This window comes from Nymphaea colorata, chromosome 9 (assembly GCF_008831285.2).
Source record: "Nymphaea colorata isolate Beijing-Zhang1983 chromosome 9, ASM883128v2, whole genome shotgun sequence".
NCBI classification, from domain to species: Eukaryota; Viridiplantae; Streptophyta; class Magnoliopsida; order Nymphaeales; family Nymphaeaceae; genus Nymphaea; species Nymphaea colorata.
The window spans coordinates 17,032,262-17,042,665 of NC_045146.1; the positions used below are offsets into that span (position 1 = coordinate 17,032,262).

At 39.0% G+C, this 10,404-nt stretch overlaps 1 pseudogene; it reads right to left on the bottom strand.

The window, feature by feature from the left end:
* Positions 1-6,273: 6,273 nt before the first annotated feature.
* On the bottom strand, positions 6,274-8,492 carry LOC116260629 (L-type lectin-domain containing receptor kinase IX.1-like; annotated as a pseudogene).
* Positions 8,493-10,404: the final 1,912 nt, after the last annotated feature.

A 10,404-nucleotide genomic window follows, 5' to 3' on the forward strand; every position in this document is an offset into this window, starting at 1 on the left:
TGCACCAGCCATTTCATCCTGGCAAGCTTGCACATAGTGAAGCTATCGAGCTGGTGGTGAAGCAAAAATTAAAGTTAAAAAGACCAAGCATGCTAAGACGACACTGCTTTCTTAGTTTCTGTCTTGTTTCATAAATGATTTTGTCTCTAAATAACATCCAAATTAACCAATTAGTCTCCAACATATTGATGACACTAATTCTGTATCAAAGTAAACCCTTGAAAATTCGTCGAAGGAGGGTGTAACCCATTCAACACGTCCAATTCGTAGTTCACAAACCAGTGCACAAAAGATAAAAGCAAACTATGACGTGAGTATAACTTTGAGAAGTTTCCATCCAACCACCAGAACCAACTTACCCAACACTGCGTTTGGGTCTTGTCTTCTTCATACTGTCATTAGAAGCACAGAATCAACAATGTCATGCATTCAAATATTCTCTCCATCAAAGCGGAGAAACGACACAAAATGTGGACAGCAACAGGGGTGTAACGACCCGACCCACTCTTGGGCTCGGGCCCTTAGTTCGGCAGATCCCAAGCCGCCCCCTATCAGTTTCAACTCTAAACCTAAAAAGGCTAGAAAGCAGGACAATCATTTCATTAATAGTCTCCCTTTATAAACCCTTCAAGATCCCTCATAATTTTTTATACAAGACTAAACTTCTGAGGTGTTACAATCCACCCCCTTTAAGGCACACACGTCCATGCGTGTGGGACCCAAGTCCAAGTATTGAACCGGCTCTGATACCACTGTAATGACCTGACCCACTCTCGGACTCGGGCCCTTAATTCGGCAGATCTCAACCTGCCTCTTAACAATTTCGGCTCTAAACATAAAAAGGCTAGAAACTAGAACGATCATCTCATTAATAGTCTCCCTTTATAAGCCCTTCAAGATCCCTCACAATCTTCGATACAAGACTAAACTTCTAGGGCGTTACAAGAGGAACTAGCAAAGCCTGGAGAAACAACAATATTCAATACAAGGGCAAGGTTTTTTCATTTAACTTAACATAAAATTAAAAACAAAAAGAAAAAAAGACAGCATTTGCTGTTCATTTTAAAAATGGAAAAAAGAGACAGCACCATGCTTATGCATGCACCTCACTGCCGCTGTGATGGACACGCATCGGGTAAACGTGCGACCCTTGAAGTGTGCACTTCACAGCTTGAAGCACATGCACTTTACAACAGTGGTGAAAAGTAGAGATTCTTGCATTTTTAGAAACAACTGTGCGACTAAAAATCTAGTTGGCATTTTGGGTCCATTTCCCTTTCCTCTACTGTTTTGTTTAATTGGCATTTCATTTCTCCCCACTGTGTATTCTTCACTAGACACTTTACTTTGGGAGATCTCTGCAGTTTGGCTGCATAAGGATACATGGAAAAGGAAGGCAGTGAAATTAATAATTGTGATAATGTATGTGTGAAGAAATTGGATATGATGAAGAACAATGAGAACCATTCATTCTAACAAGTTTTGGTGATAGAAGCCAGAGGGATCCAACAGGATTTCATAACTGTATTGTCGACGTGCCCTGAGTAGGACGAAAACAGAGGGCCTCACGGATTTTGGCGGTTTGCTATGATCATTTATCTATCTATCAAAGGATGGCCAGGAAAAAAGGGATTTTCTTCAAAAATGAAAAAAGAAAAACAAAATGAGATGAAATCCTAACATTGTGTTTATTGCAGTAAACTTAGTCTTTGCTCAAACTCAAACATCAAAGTTTAGAATCTTTGACAACATATGTTAGAATTGGTTTCTCAACGCTGCACTAGGTCATGCGACTAATTTTTGCAACATTCAAAGTCCATCACTACTTCTCCTTCCTCGGTAAGGGGTCTCTACTTAAAAAGCTTTTAGTTTTGTAAAAAGAAACTTTTCTTGTCCGTTGTAAATAGACACTGTAAAATAACATGTGACCTCTTTGTATATATATTACAGTGCATAATGAAAGAAGAAAGTTTTACTCGCCATTTTTGGTTAGCCTCTCCTTGCTTTTGCACATTTTCCATGAAGAAGAAATTCCACATAGTATTAGAGCAATGAGTTCAGTGGAAGAGCTTGGACCTAAGGAGATCAACAATGGATGCAATTTGGTGATGATGCTGATGTCAACATCAATGGTGCCAATACATTTCAAGTGATGTCTTATCTTTTTTATATTCATCATTCCGACAATCCTGAAAATGCTTTGGTGTCTCCAAATTTTAATGGGGAAAATTATGGGATTTGGAGTAGAGCCATGATGATGGTTCTCTCGGCAAAAAATAAGATTAGTTTAATTGATGGTTCTAGAACCAAATAAGAGTGACCCTAACCACCGTATGTATAACTGATGTGGGACTCGATGGAGCTATTTTACAAATCATCTCTCATGGATTATGTGTGTTAGATGCAACAATCTTGTATTGTCTTGTATCTAGAATTCAGTTACTAAGGATATTTTAGCCAGCATCGTATACTTAACTAATGCTACAAAAGTCTAGTAAGATTTGAAAGAATGTTTCACACAAAGTCTTGATCCTCGGATTTATCGTGTCATATGCCACCTACAACACGATGCTATGTCTGTTGCATCATACTAAACAAAAATAAAATTCTTTGGGATGAGCTTAGTTCCTACTCTCTCGTTCATGTTTGCACTTGCGGTGCTATGAAGGCATACTCTGACCAAATCCAAACAGAATGTGTCATGCAATTCCTTATGAGTCAAAAAGAAATCTTACAACTCAATTAGAGGGCAGATCCTACTTATTGACCCTCTCCCAAATGTAAACAAAGTCACAAGAAAAAAAACAAAAAACAATAAGAGGCATGTTGTTTATAGTCATTGTTAAGGTATTCGACACATTAAAAAAAAGTGCTTCAAACTAATTGGGTACCTACCAGGGCACTCATTCTATGATCCCAACTTTAAAAATCCTATTGTAGCCAATGCAGTCAAAATAAATCACCCCAAATCTGAAATCCACTTTTACTAATGACACCAATGGTCAAGGCAATGGAGGACATGATACCAAAAGCATCGCTCCAGCCTTCGCTCTTGAACAATATCGTAGACTTCTGTCCCTGGTGAAGGACGACCAGCTGGCCAACATCAACTTTGCATGTAATATAGTTTACAGATGTAATAATTGTTCAACTAATTTACATTCTCTTACTTGGATTATCGATTGAGGAGCAAGTTGGCATATTTGTGCCGATGCACATGCACTTCAAAAGGTAAAACCATGCAATGTGCTTGTGACATTGCCAAATGGGAGAACTCTCTTAATATATCATATGGGTAAAATATCTATGTATTTATTTGATATAGAGGACGTCTTATGTAATACCATCGTTCAAGGTTAACTTGATCTCTGTTAATAAACTTACTAAAAGTTCAAAGTGTTCTATAATTTTTTTTCCTAATCATTGTGTTATCCAAGAACTAACATCTAAGATGACAATTGGTCACCGTGAGGTGAAAGACGGCTTGTATGTTCTTCAACAAGGACCAATGTTTCCCCACATCTATTTTACTGCTTCTTTGCATGAACCTTGGCACAAGAGATTATGTCATCTTTCATCTCCCTGTTTGAAATTACTGAACAAAAATTTTGGTTTACGTCTTAATTTGAATAATGATCATGTGTGTGATGTGTGCCATAGTGCAAAACAAACATGACTTAATTTTGATTTGAGTGATATCTCTACTATTTGTTATTTTGACTTGATTCATTGTGATATTTTGGACTCTTACACTGAATTTACTATTTTTGGTGCTCATTATTTTCTTAGTATTGTAGATGATTTTTCACGTGCAATGTAGATTTTTTTAATGAAGTGCTCCACGTTATCAATTTTTTTTTGCCTTGATCAAAATCCAATTTAATTGCCAAATTAAGTCATTACGATTGGATAATGGGAATAAGTTTTTCTTATTCAAAATGAAAGATTTTTTACAAAAACAAGGGACTACTCATCAACATAGTTGTGTTGCTACACCACAACAAAATGGTATAATTGAATGAAAGGATAGACATCTTCTCAAGATTGTTATGGCACTTCATTTTGAATCAAATCTTCACTACATTTTTTTTTAAGGGAGTGCTTTTAACTGCCACTTATTTGATAAATTGTATTCCTTGTTGAAAACTCGATGGAAAAACTCCCTTTGAAAGATTATTTAAGAAAAAACGCAATATTAAACACTTAAATTTTTTTTGTCCAGTGTGCTATACCACTAACTTAAATCATAACAAAAATAAATTTGAGTCTAGAGCATCCAAATGCATATTTATTGGGCATCTTGAGGGACAAAAGACATAGAAGTTGTATGGCTCAGAAACCATAAGGTGTTTTCTAGCGGTGATGTCATATGTTTTTAGCATATTTTCTCTTTTCAAAATAATAAGGATGATGAAAATGAGGTTGTTTTATTCATTCTCTACAACCAAGATGGAAGAGAAAAGCAATAGAAGCAGACCACTAGATCTAGAAGCAACATACTTAGAGACCTAATCCCCCATTGAACTTGATACTGAACGCCAAGAAGACCCTATAGTACCTATGGACACCATCAAGCTAAACCACTCTCTTGAAATAGACTCAAATCAGACTCTAGAACCCATTAGGAGATCCACACGGGTTCGAAAGCCCACAACTTGGTTGAAGGACTACTATTGTACTCTCCTTGCCTCACCTCCAACCGACGACAATAAAAATGTCAAGCTGCAAACAAAGAACAAGGTATCCATTAAACAAATTTATTCTATTTCATCGCTTCTCTAAGAAGCATTTTGCATTTCTTACTTCTTTTATATCTAAAACTAAGCCCCAAATTATGAAGAAGCTGTCCGACACAAGGAATGGCGAGATGCCGTGGATTACGGAATACATGTACTTCAAGGAAATAGAACCTGGACCATTACGATGCTTCCAGATGGACTGAAACCAATCGGGTGCCAATGGGTCTACAAGATCAAATTGCAATCAGATGGGTCTATTAATGATATAATGCTTGTTTGATAAACAAAGGATATTCTCAACAAGAATGGCTGGACTATAATGAAATCTTTGCGCCAGTCGTAAAGATCGTAACAATACGTACCCTTCTCACTACTGCAGCTAATCAAGATTGGATCACGTATTAAATGGATATTAATAATTCATTCTCACATGGAGACTTGTTTGAAGAAGTATGCATCCAAGTATCACAAAGGTATGCAAAAAACAGGGGAAGAACCAAGTGTGTAAATTACACAAATCTTTTTATAATTTAAAACGATCTCTAATAAATTGGTTTTACAAGCTTTCAACTGCTCTTAAAAAGTATGGGCCAAAACAATTCAAAGTTGATCAAGAGTTCTCTTTTAGACATGGTAAAATTTATATTGCTATTCTAATTTAAGTTGATGGTTTAATAATTGCTAGTAATATAAAATAAGCTATTGTCATATTGAAAGCTTTTTTATGCAAAAAATTTCACATGAAGATTTAGGCAAATCCAAATATTTTTTAGGAATTGAAATTACTCATTCTACCAAAGGAATATATATTTCTCAATAAAAATATGCAACTGATGTTATTCATGAGAAAAAGACTTTCGAAGCGAAACCAATTGACCCCCTTGTGGAGCAAAAGCATGGTTTAGATATCGATCATGGAGACATTATTATCCATAATTTTCAGTGAGGGATCATGACATTCAAAGTATTGCCATCTTTTTTAGGTATATGACTGATGTTGTCAGGTGACTAAATATTTAAAAGTCGTGACCAAATACACTACAAACTGTAGTTAGAAAGCCAAAAACTATGAGCATACCATAAATCGTTGCCCAGTGTTTTAAATGACGGTGTTTAAATATTTTGTCATCAGACAACATTAAGCGATGACTGATTTCAGTCTCTCAATGTTCCTAAATTTAAGCTTTTACAAGTTTTAGAGCCCAACAACCTTCCCCTTTCAGAAGTGAAAACGGCACCTGCCAATTAACTTTTAAATGAAAATTTTGGAGTTTTCTTTAATAAGGATTTTTTTCATGACTGGATGAAGCATAATGTCTATTTTAGAGTTTCACGTCTACTTTGCTGAGCTTATAGGTGCATGTTTAACATGCTTATCCATCTCGATTTGATTTTGCTTTCGCTATTAAGCTACATTGCTCAGAGCTGGCCGATCAAATGGAAAGATGCATTAAAACAATATCCGGTGACAAGCATCACCAAATTTTTTAAATTCGGTAAGAAGAAAATAAAAAAAAAACACAATACGTCCAAGAGTAGATAACAGACAGAGATTTCAAGTTTATCTAAATCGTGAAAAATTGATGAAAATTTTTGGTAACTGCAATTCCCCAAAACAAGCGAATCGACATAGATTACCTAACACCAATTCCCAAGAAGTTTTATTGCAAAGGCATTGTTTCCTATTACAGTTGAGCTACTTTTGCTGACTGCATCGATGAGGCTGTTGTCGACGTCCCCGTTGTTCCACTGCTGCTGCCAGTAAACAAAGAACCAAACTCGCTTGTTGGAAGTGGCGCGTAAAATGGCATTGGCATCTTTTGTGGGAGGGTTGGAACCTTGGCCTGAAAGCTCAGTGCTCTAATCGCCTCCCTAATTGTCGGCCTCTTCTCAGGGTCAGGGTGCACGCACCAGAGACCCACCACCATCATCCTTTCCATTTCCAATTGATCGAATTCGCATTCCAGCCTCTCATCGACGGCCGCCATGAGAGAACCGAGCCCGTAGAACTCCCAAGTCCACTCCACCAGACGTGCCTCTTTCTCTCCAATTGGGTGAATGGCCCTCCGACCAGTTGCGATTTCAAGTAGTACCACTCCGAAGCTGTACACGTCGCTCCTCGTGCTGAACTTGCCTGTGATCACGCATTCTGGTGCCAAGTAACCCATAGTCCCCGCAAGCATAGTTGTCCTAGCGGTGAAGCCATGATTTGTGAGTCGAGCCAGCCCAAAGTCACCAAGACGAGCGTTGAACTCAGAGTCGACCATCACGTTGCTCAACTTGATATCACGGTGAACAACGCACTGCTCCCACTCCTCGTGCAGGTACAACACTGCGGATGCAAGGCCGAGCACCACCTTCATTCGTTGAGCCCACGGCAAGACTGGGTAGGTTTTTGAGCTAAAGAGATGCGAATCCAGACTGCCCCCTCCATATATTCGTAGACCAGCAAGAACTCACCTCGCTCATGGCACCACCCAATCAACCTTACGAGGTTGCGGTGGCGCAATCGGCTGATCACAGTCACTTCCGCCACATACTCTTTTTTGCCCTGGCTCGACCCTTTAGAAAACCGCTTGACTGCCACCACTTCATAGGTGTCCCTCACGATACCACGGTAGACACCGCCAAACCCACCTTGCCCAAGCTTCCCCTCTTCACTGAAGTCATTAGTAGCTGCAGCCAGCTCCCCGTATCTGAATTTCTTGGGTCCCGTCTCAAAATTCATGGTCATTCCTGCAAAATCATCCGTCCCCTCCTTCTCTTCTTCCTCCTCCTTCAACTCTACCTTTTCATTTTTCCTCCTCCTTATGAAGCGAATGACTATTACCAAAACTAAGATAAGCAGAGTAGCCAAACAAGCCACCAGGACGATGACGGTCTTACTTTGCAAACCCGTCGAGCTTTGCTGCCAGTTGGGGGTTACATTATCTGAGATCGGGCTGGGGGCTGGAGATGGCGTCGGGTTGGGGACAGTAACTGGGAAACTCCCCAGGCTGGGGGCTGGAGATGGCGTCTGGTTGGGGATAGTAACTGAGAAACTCCTCAGGCTGGGGGCTGGAGATGGCGTCTGGTTGGGGACAGTAACTGAGAAACTCCAACTCTTTACCCGTTGGTCTTCGCTGCATAGCCCTGTAGATGCAAAGAAGCCTACGATGACGGTCTCTGGGAGGACGGTGGTGAGGTTGGTATTGGAAATTTTGGAAGATGTATACTGGAAGCTGTAGGTCGGGTCCGCCATACTAGTCGAGGTGAGGTTCCCTGTTGTCGAGTCGTACTGGACGAGGGTCATAAAGGTTGTGGCGTCGAAGACGAGGTCCTGGAAATCGAGACTTACGTTAACTGTGGAGATCCCAAGACCGTAACCACCGTTGCCCACATTGTAAGTCCAGTTGACAGGCGCCATGAAGAAGGTGAGGCCGTCACCGGTGCAGGTGGCGTTGAAGGGGGAGATATCGAAGCTGAAATTGCTTTGGAAGTCCGCCGCAAATCCAGTGCGGGCATCATAGAGGGTGATTGGGTTGGCATAGATGGCCCAACCGGTGCTGTTTGTGATGCTCTTGTTCTTATCCGTGGAAGTGAGATCTAGGTAGCCCTCCGCGTTGACGAAGGCATCGCCAAATTGCTTTACGTTTTGGGCATTAGTGAAGGAAGGGAAATTGAAGGTGCTTGTAAGGGAGGTGGAGGAATGAATGAAGGCGAGGAGGATGAAGGCGAAGAAGATGGGCAGCAGAGACATGGTTGAACACTGGGGGTGGGGAGAGAGAGAGAGAGAGGTTTTGAGATTTAAAAACGATGGTGGAGACTCATAAACCATAATTGACATGGACGAAGTCTCCTGGTCACTTGTCTTCCTTGACGGGCAATTTGGACCAGTTTTTTCTTTCTTTTACTCGCTTTTATCGTTTTTGTTTTCTTCTAATGCATTTGATGAGAATAATTGTATTTAAAAAAAAAACATGAAAATAATTTAATAGAATCAGGTTCGGACTTAAAACATTTATTTTGATTCAGACATAAATGCATACCCAATTGGATCCAAGTTCAAACTCAGATTTATTTGAAAAAATATCTTAGGCCCAATGTCCACATATTTTGGAAGTCAGTCCGTAACATATCACAATGAGATTAGAACTGAGTTTAAAAATCAGATTCAATTCATTAGTGAATTTAAAAATATTTTGAGTAGATTTGGATTGTGAATTTGGTTTTGTATTTAGATATGGAAGATACTCTTCGTTCATATTTGAATTGGAACACGTGAACATCTGAAAATTGGATATAGTTAAGAGTACATCTGATTTGATTTAGATCCATTGAAATCTCTAGTCATGAAAATAATAAAGGATGTCTTCCTATGTAAAGATAACATTGCACAATTCAAAGAGTTAAGAGGTCTGTATGTTGAGAAAAGACACGTTGATTCCCTTGAATAAGCGAAAAGTACACAGATGTTGCAGGAAGCCGAAATTGAAGGAGGAGCACAAAGTTTCTTTTTTGAGAGGAAACTTTCCTCCAATAAGCTTGCAAGGTAGTTTTTGGGTTCACTATACACGTCTTTGAATATCTTGGCTTCCTTGGCTGCTGCGTACGTGACAAGCTCGACGTGCTCCACACGGTCTGCTTGAGATAAGCTGTTAGAGAATAAGGATCAATAAAACGAAGAGAAGAAACTTACATCCAATCAATCATTTTCATTTGTGAAATGCTGGTGAAAGTTGATGTTGGAAACATGTGAAGTACGTCACGTGATTGACTAGGACCTGCGGGGTCGAGCTCAGTCAGCTAACCCGGGCTGGTTTTAGGCTACGTGGACCTGACCAAGCTTTGCACGACCCACAAATTACAACTCGGCCTAGAGTTCGTTTTCTTCTATTTAAGTTTTTTGATTGCGACATAGACGGTGGTTTCGACAAAAATGTTGAAAACCAAATCAGCTGAAAAAGGAACAAGCACTTTTTTTTTGAAAAAAAAAAGCCAAAATGAATAAAACACGTTGAAACAGCCGTACTTTTGAATGTTTATTTCTAAATATTTTAATAGTAAACATGTTTATGACAAAACTTATTTTAAATATTAAAATAAAAGCATGGCCCGTCATTTTTTTAATTTAGAAATTATTTTAAATATATTAAAGAATTAAAAAAATAAATAAAACAGTAAAAGTTTAAACAATAAAAGAGAGATGTGAATGTTTATCAAAATTTGGGGACAAGAAATCCCCTACGTACAATAATTAAGGATAAGAGGTCCTCTAGATACAGTAACAAACCGCAAGACAAAAACAAAAGAAAAAATATACAAAACAACGTATATAAAAAAACAAAACAAGAAGGGTGAAAAGACAGAACGACAACATCACCCAACCGTAGAAAAAGGACGACGCCACAACTGAATGGCAAAATGAACATCTCTTTGCACAAGACGAGCTACAAACTCCGGCGAAGAGAAGGTGCCTCTGAAGACCCTATTGTTGCACTCCTTCCAAATGCGCCACCAAGTTTAAATGAGCCACAAACTTCAACCATGACCTTAAGAAACAACTAAGTTGGGGGAAAGAGAGACAAAAAATATGGGTGAAATAATGTTAGTAAGTAAGTTGACTCTGAAAATAGAAAACTAAAACTTGAAACTCTTCCCATCAAACATTTAGGAGAAAACCGTT